Raw genomic sequence first — 17,869 nt, 5'->3', positions numbered from 1 at the left:
ATCATGCTGTTTTATGTTTCCATAACTCCTCCAAAAACTGCCTTACACAACTCCCAATGCATACAAAGACAATAACAAGGAAACAGATAGTTCTACTCACAGAGGCTGAAAAAAAAAAAAAAAAAAAAAAAAAAAGAAAATAAAAGAAAATCCGAAACTGGTAAAATTAATCTTTTGTGAGAGATTATGAGCCCTAGGAACTTAGAAGCATTCCACAGCTAAAAAATGGAAGAATTTGCTGCGCTATAATTTTACTATTTTTCTGTCTTTTCCTACAAGTTCACAAAAAAATTGCACTCAGAGATAAAATATGGCATGAGAAGGATAACAAGGGAAAATGTAGTATATGTTTAATAAAACAGTTTTACATCCCCTAAGGCAGTACACACAAATACCTTCAAATACGGGTTCTTGTCAATCCATATCAGGATGGAAGGAAAATTACTTTAGCTGTTTGATTTATGAACTTTAACATGTATGGTATCTTTTAAGTGTATCTGAACTGTCTGAATTTTTAAAATTTAGCCTCAGGATAGATATAACATTCTTTAAATGTTTTACTAGTTTGCTTTGTTTTAAAGCACAAGATTATTAATAGGCACTGCTAAACAGAAGTCTGCTTTGGCGTAGGTCATTCTGAGAGTTACACAGAGTGTTTAACAGTCCCTCATGTTTGACTAGGCTGTGGTTACTATTGTAATTAGAGATATTTAAAGTATAAAGTCAATAAAGAAATTTAAATTCATTCTATCACTCTAAGAAAACAGTTATTACCTTCTTAACACTGCATTTTAACTGACAGCAAATAGGGCTCAACAACAATGCCAGAACCCAGGTATTCGGAGGCACATCTGTTAGGAATATTAGGTGAGTTATGAGGGTTGACATATTCCTCCACTTCAGCATCTCACAGCGAAAATAGCATCAGAGATCCTGCAATAAAATGTATATATATAAAAAATAAAAATTATGGCTGTCTACAAGGTATTCTATTAATTATATTTGAAACTGTAAAGTCTGTTTTAGTAAATTTGAGCCCTAATTATTCTGTATTTTCTTGTTTATATGTATAAACATAACTTTATTGGTTTAACCATATTTGAAACAGCAGCTGATCTAGTTTCAAAAAGTATTCTTATATGGAAATAAGACACAGAAGACAAGCAAAAAGTTTAAAACTAAAAAGTTTAAGACAAATTATTAAGGATGGTAACAAGAAAAATCCATACTTTAGATCCCATTTCAAGATTTTATCATCTCAAGTGAAATAGGTACACCAGTGCCCTTTAGTTCATCACATGACTGAGCTTTTTGGCCATCTTTTCTGCCTTTTGATTAATAAAATAGGATATATCACTTGCATTAAGTGCAATGAGCTTAAAACGTAATGGTATAACACAAAACTCAGGAACATTGGGTAAAAGCCTCATATCTGCTGTCGTTTTATAACACTGCTTTATTATACAATATATTCCAAGTACAGTAGCTATAAAGAGCTCTTAACCATATCTACTCATTCCCATTAATTATCAGGTATCATCATGCAAGGCAAAGATAATTGGCTTTAAAGTGATCTTGAATGAACTACAAGGAGGCAAACTGCCCTTCTGAAGAGCGAACAAAGAGCTGACAATGTGTGCTGGGCAGCAATTTCCTCCTCAGCTAGGAAAAGAAAAGGCACCATGTAGGGTCACCAGTTCCTGGGAGGAGCCAGTTTACCAGGACTAGCAGGAAGGACTGGAGGGCAGTTAATAGTATATGTTAGAGATGAATGCCAACAACGGTACTCCATAGGCGATACTATCACCTGTGCTGCAGCTTTTCCATGCACAGGTAATAAAAGTTACCAAGGCTTTCTTTTTTTAAGGATCATTTTTAAAGTTAAAAGTGTGAGACCACTTACATGTTCTATTCTGCTACTACTAGAATTCATGCCAATAGATAACTAACAACAGGACTCTGAATTTGCATTATTTGCTGCTATATTGCCTTTAGGGTGATATAAAAGCTCTTCCTTGAAAGAGCTGCTTTAGATGTCACTTGAGCTCTGATGTTTCTGGTCTTCGGGGGAAGGGCTTATTGCAAGGGTCTGCAAGTTGGGGTAATACATGGGCTGGATTTGGATTTCCTTGCCATATCTTTCTTATCCTCCTGCATCCCAAAGGATCAGACCCAGGGGCATTACCTTTCCAAATGACCTAAACAGCAATGGAGAGGGAAGGTCCCCATGTTACATTTGCCAGATAGCTTAAACATAGGCTGAGTACAAGAGGCCAGTTTCATTTCCTCTAATGTGAGAAAGCCAATCGTTTGCAAAAGCAGTTGTGCTATATAGGTATGTATATCTAGTGGGTAGTCCCGATTCCTAAACTTCTGATTTCATGACTAAGTGCCATTTTAAGTGTAAAACATGTGGCTGTTTTCCCTTCCTGTTGGTCTCGACAAAAAGACTGGCCATTGTGTTTCCCGGTTGAAAGTTACAGCTTTGAGTCATCAGGCAGCTACAAACATGGAAACATCCTAAATTGTCTTGTGATTAAGCAATTCTCAAACAATTGATATTTAAATATTTAGTGATAGGATTTTTGGTCACAAGTAAGAGCTCCCACATGGAATACACCATACAGACAAGGAACAAAGCCCAGCTTGCTGGAACTCCATTTGACTTATGTAGACATTACTACCTGCCCTGGTGAGATGCCCCTCTCCTTAACTGGCAAGACATGCATAGACTCGCTTCAGTGAATAGACTCACCAATCCCCCTTTTTTTTCCCAAGGCAGACAATGCAGTTTTAAAACCAAACCAAACCAAACAAAAAATCCTGCATAAACAGTATTAGTTTTGAGTGGCTTCATTCTTCTTACAGATATTCAAATGATACAGCTTCACTGATTTATAACATTTACTTTGGTTTGACGTAGAGAGATTGTACTCACAGATCGATTCTTTCAACAGACCAATTATAATGAAATGTAGTTCTTGGTCCACAGCCAGCATACTCTATAATACATTTATTCTTTACTTCCACATAATTTACTTCCCTGGACAGCCTTGCTCGTCTGTAACTGTTTTGTTTTGATACAGAATGGAATTTTGGTTTGTTCTTAAAATAAACTGGTGTACTTTCAATGGGCTCACAGTTGCTTCCGCAGCATTTTGCTTCTAAGCGTCATGTTGCACTCAGTGGGCAATCAGCGACAGGTCTGTATTACACCAGTTGTGATATATGTAAAGCAGTAAAATTATTTTTAATACCATGCTGGGCATCTTTTACCATGGATTTGTTTTTATAAATAAAGCTTTATACCAAGTACTTGCATTTATGAAAAAAATGCTGTAAGTTAGCTGTAATTTTTTGAAAGGTACATTCTTGTGGCTGTTTGGGAATGGGTAGTCACTCAGAAGTGTGATAAGTACAGTTAATTTGTTATTTTCAGCTGTAGACTGAAGGTATCTGTCTAGGGGGTCTGCGAAATGGTCAGTTGCCTCTTTTCATGTAGTTGCAGTTTGGAATAAAGGCAATCCAGTCAAGGTATTTCATCCTTTAAAGTGTGCAACACTGCTTTTTGTGAGAGGGGACTGGCCTGATACATAGTTTAACTCTACAGGTGCCTTCCTTCTGGTCTGCCCTACTGGCTGCTGTCTGAGTCCCTCAGTTGCCTGCCCGAACTTCCAGCAGTGCCTGAGCTAAGTCTTTGATACTGTCTAAGCCCCTCTAAGAGCAAGCCTTTGGAAAACTATGGTCACTGGGATCTCTCCTAACCTGCAAACATTTGAATGTACATCTAAAAATATCAACATCTTGTTTATTGTAATGTTATCACCCCTCCATGGTTTCATACTTCAGATGTATTGCATAACTATTCAATTCAGCTGAAAATCTGGCATTAGGCCATAAGGAACACAATTTAAAAGCATCTGTTTGATTTCATTTGTACCAAAACCACTTGGAGAATTGAATAAGTGTCTCACCTTCCTGAACTTCAGTTAGCACAGTTCAAGAATACAAGAAAAAAAAAATTCACAACATGAAAATACTGCTAATTCGTGGTCAACAAAAATAATCAGACTTGCTCAGATCTGGCCTACCAGTTACCATCGATAAATTTTGAGAAGTGATCTTTGCAAGGTTTACTCAATCTATAACTCTGGCTGCTCCTAATACTAAGATAATGGAATATTTGATGCAGCAGGATGGTGCCACAGGACTGCAGTGAGAACTGTTGCAGATCTAATTTATGAAGAGAAAATGTTGTTTGGCAATAGTCTGACATTTTAAAGAATAGTCTCAACTCTAATTCTCCCTTTTAATGAGTTGCTATTTTGTGGGGGAATATGCTTCAGTGTCTGCAAAGGGTGAATTTGCATTTTGCTCTGTTCTCCCAGAGCAGAAAAAGTGAGCATGGAAGGATCCCAGTAAAGGAAACAGCTGTGCACTGATGGTACAATCTTCCATTTTGTTCCATTTCTGCACAGGCATCTCTAGTCTCTCCCTCTGCATACAGGAGGTGTGACTCATGCAGAGTAACAGGAGTTTCACAACAGTGTCTCCTCTAGCATATCGTTTTCAAGGCCTGCAAAATAAGTAATTTTTTCCCAAACTTTTATACTTTGCGAAGGGGATGTGGGTTGCTAGTTGACAAAAACTTAGCTAACTGTAAAGTGGAAACAGCAAGAACGATTGCAGGAGAAGCAAACTGGCCAGACATTTCCTTGACTGCATACAGGTCTGTCCATCTTTCCGAAATGTTACTCCTTAGTTGTCACTTCCCAGCTGCTGGCAGCAAAAAATTCTGCAACAAAGCTTTTTAAAAATCAGTCTGCTACATGTGTAAGGCCACCTCTTCCAAGTGCTTTTACACTTGAATGACTTTTACTAATCTTTAAAGTATTATAGCAACAAAAACATCTTGCAAAGAAGCACAGAATCCCCACATCCTTTCTGTTTAAAAACAGAGTCAGGCATTATGCTGTTTTGACCTCTTTTGGATGAGCTGACCTCTGTCAAATAACTAATACATTTTGGCTGCTATGGTCAACAGTCAGATAACAACAGAAGAAATGCAAATACCAAAAAAGAAACATCCACTGCAGCATTATCTGGCAAATTCTTCAAATGTTCCGACGCCCATGCTCCTGTTCCCCCAGCACGTAGGGTTCAAGCTCTTGTATTACAACCTGCAGTCCCGGGTTTCATTTAAAAATGGTTGGTTGGACCAAAAGTCAGTTCTAAAAGTAAACATTGGAAAAACATGCTCTGTGAAAGTCTCCCAGTAATACAAAAACTAGAATTAAAATTGGCAAAAAACCAAGTTTTCAGTGCAGTCTTATTTTGCTATGCAGGTGCCACACTTTTTACTTTGAAAAGAAAGCATTAGAAACATCTATTTGGAAGGCAGCTAAATCTCCAAAGGCTTCGTTCATAACCTACTGCACAATATAACTGTGATATAGAAGATGCAATGTATTTGATTTCATAATATCTATTTTTTCTCCAAAACTATCTACTATGTATTTAATGAAGATCTTCCTGTTACTATCTATGGATTAATGGATGGATTTTAATATCACTTCCATACAGCATAAAATTCATTAAAGATCAAGCAGGAGTACAGCTGTTCTTAAAAATATATATTATTGTGATAATTCAAGGAAGACTGTATTAGTGCCATACCATACAAGAGCCATCCACAAAGGATACAGATTCCAAACTGAATCTTGAATGAATTACATAACAGCGGGAAGAGCCATTAAATGGAACAACAAAACAAAGGCAGCTAGTCATGAGCTTAAAGCTAAATGTAATTTTAATTGTTTTGGTGAATTAGGTGCTAAGGTCTATTGCACAGTCTTCACCTGAAGCACAGACAGAACTTCCATTTGAAATATTCATCAGCCTTATTTAAATTAAATCTTTAGTATTCCAAAAGCTCTCAGGAATGACTCATATCTCAAGTAAAATAACCTGATGAAAATTGAAGATAATGGTCTCATGCCATTAATGACACTAAAATGGAAGCACACAATTGTCTTGTACAGCTGAACCAAAAATATCTATTGTAAAGGAAGTTGGAGAAGAGATGAGGTAATGTGAGAATAGTCAAATAAGAACAATAAAATGAATTTCATTTTCCAAAAACAGTTAATGCCTGGACATAATAATGTTAGTTTATATTATTTATTTTTTAGTTAGTGTCCTATAGGGTAATGTTACACATGATATTTGCATCTTACTGGAAGTTACAGGAAGCCAAATGCAGATCCCTAAAAACACAAAGTTGTGTTTTAAGTTGGGTTCAGAAGAGAAGTGGTAACTGGAATTTCAAAACTGAAGACATACTTTTTAACTGTCACAGGTTTTTCATAGCTTTATCATTTCATAAATCAGTGATTGAAGTGACATTAATACAGTTGCTCTTAATACAACAAAAATGAGAAATCCAACAAAAGTTGGGAAACAATTTGATGAATAATACAATTTTTTGCTAAACTTCATTAAAATTTTGTATTTGGATAATATTTTATATTGCTAACTATATTGTAATAATTATTGGCATTGAATACCTGTAATAAAATTACACTAAGACAGTAAATACCATCTGCCACTATATCTTGTGCCCACAAAACAGTGACTTCAGAGTGAAAAGAAAAAGTGATAGATGTACAGATTATACATATAGAAACAACACAGCTTCTAAAAAGAAAGATGGGATTTGTTGAGCTATATTTTAACTATTTATGAAATGCTATTTTCTATTTTTGCCCTTCTTGTTCAAAGGAGCACTGTCAACACAAAGCTAAAAAATGTATTTCCCTACCTCAGTTACTATAACAACAGTGTATACTATTAAATACAAACATCTTTTTACCTATCCTAATGTTTGGAGCTGGGGGCACAGAAAGAGAAAAGTGAGTTATTTCTGTTCCTTGTGGTTTAAGTGAAATCGTTTTTTATGTGCTGGGACACAGTCAAGAAACCAAGGCAGTAGAGTCCGTTCGATGCAGTACCAAATACTCTCAAGTCCTATTACAGTCTGAGGACAAAATCCTAGCTATGTAGATAAGCAAACAGAAAAAAATCACCTGCGCAGGAAATTACCCATCATTATTGTTTGTTTACACAGTGCCATGGATAATGTTTGAGCCGCGATTAAGGGAGTGGATCTTCTAAGGACACAGCAATAAAGGCTGCTGGGAGATTCAACAAACATTCATTCCTGCATGAATTCTTAAAAGTTTGTTTTCTGGCTTCTGCTACACGTCTTGGCTTCATTTAGAGAATGCAAGTTCAAAATCACAATTAATTATCATTTTACTCCAAAAATATACTAATGGCCACAAGATAACTTGAGATGGTTTATTTTACCAATTAAGAAAGGCCAGCTGAAATGCAAATAGTGTTATGATAATAGTAAAAATATAGCTGCAGTAAGGCTTCAGCAGTAGTACATAGTGATATGGACTCTCAGTGTCGTGATGATGGCAAGGAAAACTCAGCCTTTTATTTCTAAATTAGTGCATCTGTAGCAAGGTAGAAGTCCTTTTTTTTTCTGTTACTGAGAGTGAAGAACACAAAAGAGGCCATTTATAGCCATCCAAGAGCTAACCATGCATATCATGGTATAACCATGTCTGGGAAAAATATAAGTTCTTACAAAACTTGTTAAATAAAAACAGACCAAACAAGGTTAGCAGAAATAAAGGAATCACACTGGTGCCAGTTGGCCACCATTATTGTTATATGGCATGATCCTCTTCCTTCCCTCTCCCCCAGTAAATCAGCACCTGGGCTTAAATGACTTGGTTGTGTCAACACCACGAGGGAGCAAGGCTTTTTGACAGAGGAAGATTCTGTCCTCTTATCTTAATAAATACCAATATCTCATTAAAAAGCCCCACAAAACTGAAATATTCTGTGTGTTGCATTTGCATTTCATGATATAGTTCTCTGTATTGTCAACAGAAGGCATCTAAAAAAAGTTTATCAGCACTCTGAATAAAAGTCTGTTGGAAGTTCTTTTATCAGTATCTATGACACTCTTGAATCAAAAAGTGTATCAAAAATTGTTTGCTACTCTGATGCATTACAGGCCCTGCAATACCAAGGGGTAAAAGATGAGGTCTTGGAGACTACAGACCAGAGATCCCAACAGCTGTCTTCTATTTATGCTTTAAGAAAACAAACTATACCTAAAATTTCAGTTTACAGTGTTCTTTATCTTTTGCAATGACCTGAATCTGTGCTTCATATTAGTATATATTATAGGGGAGAGACAGAGAGAAACATTTCAAGCACTCATTTAGCAACTGACCTCAGCAATCCTGCAAAAAAAGAGGTGAGGTTTTTTTCACATACTATTTTAATTTTTAAAAATGCACAGTTGCTATTGGAGAAATACAATGGGAGAAGTAGAACTACACTGTCAGAGGGCCTAACATAGCCCTTTGTTTTGAATTACCCTCAGGAGGAGCCTTCTCTCTCCAAGAGTTTAATGAAAACTGTCTCCTAATTTAGCAAAGGTAGGAGCTGATAGTTAACCAACGAGACTACCAGCCTCTGATTTCTTTCTCTTTTACATACAAGCACAGATGCATGTCGGAATGGCCCTGATATTTTGAGTGAAAGCTGCGTTCTCGTTTCACTTCTAAATGGATGGTGATCAGGGACTCTGGAGAAAGCCAGAAACAGTAAATCAACAGAGCTGTAGGGTGGTTAAAAATCCAGCACTTGAACTATCCCAGTTTGTGACACATCTGATCAAGCAGTGGTAGATGAGCCTAAGGCATTTTCTAGGGACTGCTGACATGCTGAGAAAAGTAGTCAGGTTCAAGGCTAGTCTGCGGATTATTAACCCACAACCATTTACTCGCCCCAGGAAATGCCCATGGCCCAGAATGTTCTCTCAATCCCTTTTCTCCTTACCACAGCTTGAAAAGTTCTAAATTAACTTTTTAAGTATTTGCGAGACTCTATGACTGAAACATTTTCTCCCAACTGGATTTTTTTCAGTACTGGGAAAAAAGAAGCTTTAGCTTTTTTAAGGTTTAACTGCATTGCCAGATAAAAAGAAATGTTTTCATACTTTAAACACCAAGATTGATTGTGAAGGAGCAGCAAGTGGATTCTTTTGCTGTATTTTGCTTCCAGATGCAGCTAGCAAAAGTTCTAGTTACAGTCAGGGAAGAGAAAGGTGGTGGAAGGATGTCAGAATACACACATGCAGCTTTGATTGCACATGGTACACTTTCAAATTTACTTAATCTGAGTAGAGTGAGATCGGACATTCCGTTAAAAGTACACTTCAAAGACATTCGCTTTGCAATTCTTTTGTTTGATAACCCTGCAAATATATTGGGAAAATGACATGAGAAGCTACTTGCAACTCAGCCATTATCTTCTCTCATCTCCTTGCTGTTTATATCTAAAACAAACACAGATGATACTTGTCTTATGAAATGTGATTGTGCTTTCTTCTGGTTATACATCTGATTTCAGGGGAATCGATGGCCAATATGATCACATCACAAATCCATCACATTTTGTGTTTAAGGATTTACCCATAGTGTCAGACTTATACTTACATTTGGTGTAGACCAAAAATAAGTATTTTCCTTATTTCTAAAGCTGCTGAAGCAGACTGGCTATGCAAAGCCTCTCTTTTGTTCATGCATCTTATTGCTCGGCCGTCATTTGCGCTAGATACACCTTTTGCTTCACGTTAGTACAGCCTTTTGCAGAAGGTCATTTATTAGGTACTCACATGTCTATGGAAAAGCCTGATTACTCCATGTTTGTCAGAAAGAGGAAAAGGTATTACATTTGAATACTGAATGGACTGCAAACTAGTCTCCAGACGACAAATATGAACATTTTCAAAGGCTTTACTTATTACCAGTATAAATGAAAATAGCCAAATGAACCTATACATTCAGGGTTAAAATAGACAAATACTCTGATGTGCAGAGGATGAAAAAGCATACCGTTTACAGCTTTTTCAACTTTAATACTAAAGTAAATGCATAAAATTTATGACTACTGCAATACCCCTTTCTGTATGGAATGCTAATGCCCCCTACTGGCCCTTCACAAGCATTTTCTGAATTTTTGTGTTGACAAAAGATGCTCAGTACTCCTAATCTGTTCCATTCCAAAGAAAGGAAAATTATTTAGCCACTACCGAGTTTCTCTATGGTTCACACCCATCAAACACGTATCTGCAGAAAAAGAGCTTTTGTCTGGGTTTTTATCGCCAAGACACATTCTGCAAGTGCTGTTTGCTTTTCCAAATTCACAGCTGCCAGGGGAATTACTGACTACAAAGAACTCATGCACTGATAACCTTTTTTTAAACCCTTGTCAATATTTGAAAGGGAAAGCATTCGGATTTTCATGAAAAATTACATGGAAACAAGCAGCAGGATAGTTACCAATAGAGAGTTGTTTATAATGAATGGTCTTCTGAAGATTTTTATGACATCTGGTCTTGAACTGCCTTAGCCCAAGAGGACACCACTATCAGTTTGTGAGACATTTGCCTTGATTTGTCTGCATATTCTGAAAATTTACACTGTATATCATACAATTCTCTTGCTGCTGCATCTAATCTTTTGCTTGAGAGAGAATTTAATGAAAAATAGATTTTAAAAAGACTTGCTATCCTGGCTTCCCAAGGAAATGAAGTGCACACCATCACATAGTCCTCAGACCTTTTTCTCCCAGAGGCCTTTGAAGCTGCTGATCAATTTACGAGTTGACACAGGGCCAGAAAGCTCAAGGATCTCAAGTTTCTCCAAAGATCATAACTGGGTAGCAGATAGTGAGCTCCCAAAGAAAGCAAGCTATGTCCCACCTCTTCATACACTCAGAGATATAGGAATCAGATGATAAATCAGCAGCTGTAAGCCCTGCAGCACCCCAGTGCCACTGAGACAGCCACTTTGCCCAGTCAGAGGGAAGCTGGCAATACTATGGACAGGGGAGTGAATCAGGACACAAATCACAGAAAAGTAAGAAGCCATGATTCTCTAGTTCCATGTCTCATAAGGCAACATGCTTTGGTGTTACTGCCAATTGCCTAGTAAAACCTACCATGTGACCATCTAGATATAATCTTCCTTGTCGAGTTCTGCTTATGGATGAAACTGTCTCCTCTTCACATGGTCATCGCTTCTTGTCTTCCAGGAAGAGCCATGCTCTCTGCTCTGGCAGCTGGCCTGCCCATGTAAGTGCTTCCTAAACTTTCTTGTGTGACATGGACAAAGCTAGTTCAAACATTTTACAATAGTAGGTCTTTGCTGATTTTGCTTGGTTTGTTTGGATTAAATGCAGTCCATCATGAATAAAAGCCACATGTTCCTGTTGAACATGTTCTGAATCACCAGAGTCAGTCATGTCTGCCTGAGGTACCATGGGAGCAGGATGTGAGCTTGACCCAATCTGAGGGCAACGCTAAAGGAAGCCAAACGTGCCAGAACCTTGCTAACTGCTGACAGTGATATGGGTAATGAGGCACTGCAGGTCCGTGCAATTTCAGCTGAGGAGAGCAATTAGAGAAGAGATCAGGCACTAAAATGTTTCACTACGGGATTCTGATTCTATGCAATGCAGGCTAGGGATACCCAAACACCATTAAGTGCTCATACACCTTCTTGAACCATACGCACAATTGCATGCCCCCAGTGATTGACCTAATGGGGAATTTCCATACTCCACCGCAGAGCACAGACATATCCAATGGTGGAATCGTCACTGGCAGTAACACAAATGATGAGGCCCATAGTCTGCAAACCACATTAAAATATACAACACTATATTAGAACATATTAGAACTTTACCGTAACTCATTCCAAATGTCAGCCCAAGAACAGAAAAAAGCCAGGAACTGTGCTGCATAAGACAATGGAAATAATTACTAACAATCAAATCCACCCGCCTCCACACAGGTACCATTTGCAGTGGAATACTGTGAAAAAACAGACAAAGACACAGAGAGCTACACAGTTGCATTTTCTTGTAAAGATATTATTATATGAATCTTTAAATGTGCCACTCCATTAGAAACAAATGTCTCTCTTAGGAAGTAAGAACATTTTACTGTCATATGGAAGAGATAAGATACACAAATAATGGAAGAGTGTCTTACAAATTACAGGAGCTGGATATGTATGAATACATCTGTCTCTTTAAGAAGATTTCTTTCTGCAAACTGCAGGTAACCTGACAGAGGAAGCATATACCTACAGTGCTCACAATGCCCTTTACAGGAACACATTTCTTTAGATAATTCTTTTTCTATGTAAAAGCCTATTTACTCAGTGGTTATTAGACAAGGAAAATGGAGTTCCATTTATATTTAGAACTGGAATCCAAGCCAAACTCCAGGGGAGGAAAGGAAACATTTTACAGATGAAGATTTGCAATCTAACTGCAGAGTTAGGTAATACAAATGTCCTAAAAGAGGAGAGGAAAACACAATGCTATGATTAAAGTCACCTAAATGAGAAATAAGAAATCTGAGTCTGTTTTCAGACAAAAGACAGATGTGTCACATTTGTGGAGAGACATTACACAGCTACATGGAAAAGAAGTATTTTAAAACCAGCATACGCCTATTTTGGTGTGATAAGCATCTAACACAAAGGGATATTTTTTTATTTTATTTATTTATAAAAGCTAGGCTTTCAGAACAACATGTTGTCAAGATGAAGTTTCCCACAACAGAACTACCACTAATATTAACATAACTGGACACTTGCAGCAGTCAAAGCCAAATAAGGTGGTTATGTATAAGTTGGTAAATAAACCCTGTAGATAACCCTTTCAAAAACTATAACCCAATTTTAAGTCAGAGGTTCATTTCCAAAAGTGGCTTAAAGTCAACTTTTTAAAAGTTATTTGAGTGATCAATGTTACAGATGAATGCTCTATAGGAATTTTGTGCTGGATAAGAAGGGTAGTTGCTTAATTCCCACTGCTTTCAACACATCTGCTTTTATATGCTTAGATATCTGAGTTTCAATGACATTAATCAGATTCTAGCCTCTATAAACATGCCTAGTACTTTTTAAATACAGGGTAGTTAGGTATTTTTGACACTTCTATTTTGCTTCTCAGATAGGCTCTCTTCTCTCTCATCTGTCATACAGTTCACCCCCACTGATGCTACTCTACTGCAGAACTATAAATAATTTTTGTGATCTACCTTCTCTCTGCCTCTATCTTTTATTTCATCATTTCTTCCTTTTCTTCCTACTCCTTGCCAGTTGCTGTTGGTTGCAGAAAAATATACCCTGGCAGGGATTGTTCTAATTTTGGATATGTTAGTTTCTTCTTCTGTCAGCACTGTTGAATTCTGTCAATTTTCTGTGGAGAGAATCGGAGTTAAAGTCTAGAAGGTAATCTGGATGTAACATACCATTGTTTAATCTGAAAGACCAAAATGACAAGGATTATCTTGACTCTCTTGTCTTCATAAGAGTACCAGATCTGGCCTTTCTGCCATGTCACCCTATTTTCCCTGCTTAGCCCACAGCACTGATGGATGAAAGAATTTTAGACAGGATGGCAGAACTGGGATGAAAATTAATTCAAGATTCCTGCTATCTCTGCTATTCAAGGGCAAAGGAGGGAAAGGTGAGGAGAAGCTGTGAACTCTCTTTCTAAATACCAGGTTAAAACCACCTCCTTTTGCATTTTCTCTGCAAATTCTTACTCTATACTTTGACAACTGAAGTTGCATTTCTGGCTGCCTTGACAAAACATCAGAGAATACTAAGAGACTCAGACAAGCAAGGAGAATTACAGATGCACTCAGCAGGTCATCAGTCCAACCTCCTGGACAAAGCAGGTCAGCTCTGGGATCAGACCAGGTTGCCCAGTACTTTCTCTAATGGGATATTGAAAACTTCCAGGATGGAGCCTGCAATACCTCACTGGGTAACCACTCCATTGCTTGGCTGTCCTCATGGAGAAATATTTTTCCTTATAGCTGTTATAAACCACCTCTATTTAAGTTTATTCCCATTGTTTTCTTCTTGTCCTTCCACATACAGCTGCAAAAAAACTGGCTTTGTCCTCCTGATGACTTACCTGATGAGTCACCAGCTGTGTCTTCTCCAGGCTGAACAAGACCTGGTCCCTCAGCATCTTCTCACAGTGCACATGTTCTAGTCCTTGATTACCTTGTTGGCCTTCCCCTGACCTCACATCAGTTTAAAAATGTTTTTCTTCTATTGGGGGGGGGAGGGGGAAGATGGACAGGGAGGAACTAGTCTAATGACTGTCAATTGTCAACTGCCACTCAGCCAGCCAGCCTCCAGTCAGTAGCACTGCAGAGGATTATCCCATCTCTGGTACAGGACTTCGTATTCGCTCTTGAAGTTCCTAGTGGCTCATTCCTGTAGTATGAGTAGCTCTTTTTAAATGGTTCCTGTGCCCCTGAGCAGTTTGATAGCACCCTAGAAGGTGATCCACAAACTTGATAAGGGCATGTTCTGCCTCTTCCTCCAGGTCATTGGTAAAGCTATTAAACATGACAGATCCCAGGACAGATCTCTTAGCATCTCCACTCATAACCAGTTTCAAGGTAGAGTGTGACCCCTTAAGTACTGTGTTTAATCCAGCTAGTTTCTCACCCCTCCAGCAGTCTACTCATCTAGCCTGTATCATGCCAGCCTGGCTAAAAGATGCCATGGAAGACAGAATATCAAGACAGACAACATCTACTATTTAACCGTCTTCCACAGATCTCATCATTGTTCGGTTGAGCATAACTTGACCTTGGTAAATTGTAATCACCTTCTTCTCCATATGTAGTTGCCTTGAAGAATTTTGTCTAACAGCATTGGTGAGTGGAGAAAAAAAAATAGGGACAATTACTTTAGATCGATTATGGTATTTTGTTTCCCTAAAATCACACAACAGTAATAAACAAAATTAAAATTAGTTCTAAATACTTTCTATCCAGAAAAGGTTGAAAAAGAACAGCTTTTAAATTACAACATGAAATGGACTGCTTTTAGTGAACAAGAAATTCTGACAGAATTACACGGCACAAGAAAATTGTTGACACATTCCAGTGGGTCTTTGCTGTTGACAGGATTAATTTGTAGTATTGTCATTTAAGGCACATACTTTCATATATGAAGTAAGCCAAATGCTTAGGTTTTTTCTCTTCTAACAAGACAATCTGAAACATTTCTAACTCTTAAATGTAAGAACTGGTGCTTAGCAGAGTGGTATATGTATGTATGCATGCTAGCATTTAAACCAGTTGTAAGCAAAGCCAGTTGGGTGTCAAAAAGCAGGGAAAGCTGATGTCTGAATACATTGCTTGGAAAGTATATGGCAGTATTTCTTGACATAAATACCATTCATTGTCTACTTTAACACTTTCATTAATAATGCTGTCATATTTTTACTAATAATACACAGAAATTGATTCTTCTGAAGCAGAGAACATTTTTTTTCATTCTTTATTACACAGAAAGTACTGTGTTTAAAAAGTATCTCAAGAAAAAATCGTGCCCTTGCCCATGGCAGGGGGATTGGAACTATATGATCTTTAAGGTCCCTTCCAACCTAAACCATTCTCTGGTTCTATGAAACCATCATGAACTTTTAACAAGGTATGCTTTCAACACAAGGAGGTGCTGCTGAGGCTCAAATCTTTGGGACAGAGCCAGTCATGCATCAATGCGCAGACTGACATACTTGCACAAAATTTCTGAAGGCAAACACTATTCCCCACATTCAAGAATGAAATCCTGGCTCTGTGCAAGGTAACTTGTGCTATGCTATAAATTTCATAACCTTGGAGAATAAGTAAGGGTCAGTACTACATTGTGCACAAACGTGTCTATGTTTCTGTAAGACACGTATTATTAGAATTCTCTTACAATTCTGGCACTGAAAAAGTCTGTGGGTAACATTGCATGGACTAGTTTTAATAGCCTAACGAACAGTGGGAGGACAAGAAGCCTAAGAATTAAACAGAATAAGAATTTATTCAGTTTTATTTTTGGTAGAAAATCTTCTATCACAGATTTGCATTCCCTGATTTATTTTCAGAGTATTCAAAAATCAATTAATTATGGTGTAAACACAGAGCTTCTGGGCCACCCAGATTTTGATATATATATACACACTACAACAGGTAAATAAAGTCTCATTCTTACAGAGGAAATAGAAAGAAAAAAGAAAAGTTTTCTGGATGAAACATTGACATGGTGCCTTCCTCAGACGCCTATTCCTCTGCAAAAATGGTATGCCTTAGTCAGAATGTTTCCACTGCTGGTTGCTGATCTCCCATCACAAAACATGAAGGCAGTAATGTCACAGGAGCTCCTGGCCTTAGCCCTCCTTTGGAGATGCAGTTAAGATGGGAGCACGACTTCTTGAAAAAAACCAGATTCCAGAAACACAGATTCATTAGCTTTTCAGTATTCAATTCAGTTTGACCATGTTCTTTTTATAAGTAAAGGGGGGGAGGCAGGAGGGGTGTGGAAAATGTGCATTTCTAAAATAGTGGTTAGATAATTGCGCCACTGTTTTTTTTCTGGAAAAGAATGGTTGACATGGCAAAATTGCTGTCTGCCCTAGTCTATTGATCATACTGCCATGAAAAGAGATTGAACAAGAGAATCTTTGTGTTCTCTTCATCTGTCAGCTTCACAAATTAAGCCCATTTATGCCTTTCCACTTAAGCAGATGATCACTATTTTTATTTTAAAATGCCAGGAAATAAGGCAGTGGAGACTCTCTTTCACTTGTATGTCGGCGTTCTGTCCTTACCTTGCTCTGTCTAGCAGAACATACACATATACACAAGAACATGCAGTTCAGAAAACCCTAATTGAACACACCAGGATTCACAGTGGGATCCCACTTGCAGAGAATGAGTTCTTTGCCTCTCAGTGAATTCCCCACAGGAATTTCCAGCTGAAGGCAGCAGTCTATTTTACACATCAGAAATTACATGAAAGGGTGGAAACACTGCTCCAGATCAGCATCATTAGCATCTATACAGTCAAATTATTTCAGTCAGTCAAATTACTGGAAAACAAACATATCTTCAAATCACCTCCCTGAGGTCAAGACGTATTGACATTCAGTCAGGGGCAGATGTTTTATGTGTCACATCTGACGTCATCCACTGACTCATGGGCAAATCCAGAATATTCTCTAAGAGAGGTGAGAATGACTGAAAAAAGAGACAGTGTTTGCCCCTGTGCTCACTCCAGTAGGTCTTGTTGCTTCTCCACAGGTGAGGGAAAACTGTTTTTTCTGCCTAATATCTATCTTCTGTCATGCAGCTCAGTTGTTAATTATAGGTTAGACCTCCTGGGACCACCTTAACCAGAACACTCTTGATTTTAGCAAAACTTGACCTTTCAAAAGAAGAGTATAGGGGGGGGAATTTTGGATGACACATTAACAAATTTTATGGCTGAATCATTCATGGACTTTTTTGTTTGTTTCTTTCTAAGCCTGTGCCTAAAACTGCAATAATCTATTTGACACTACTAAGAAATACCTTTTTTCTATTTCTTGTATTTTATAGTCTTTACTGAAGTATCTTTTATAATCTTTTACATTTTTGTAGAATGTCTTGACAACTCCAGTAATTTGGAGGACTAATACTAAAACAGTTTGCTGTTTTTTGCAGAATATCTTTTTATAAAGAGACCACAATTCATTCTAAACAGGAATCTCAGCATTAAATTTAAATATAGTTCTTCCAGTTTCATTTGAAAGTTGCATTCTCTGGAGAGAAAAACTCCCTTTATCTTTTGCTGAGACCGAATAGTCACAGTTAAACTTTCTGGTTTCAGTATTTCCAACTTCTGCCAGTTTATTATGCATTTTA

Source organism: Falco biarmicus, chromosome 2 (genome assembly GCF_023638135.1).
Source record: "Falco biarmicus isolate bFalBia1 chromosome 2, bFalBia1.pri, whole genome shotgun sequence".
Classification (NCBI taxonomy): Eukaryota; Metazoa; Chordata; class Aves; order Falconiformes; family Falconidae; genus Falco; species Falco biarmicus.
Note: the sequence above shows the minus strand (reverse complement) of the source record.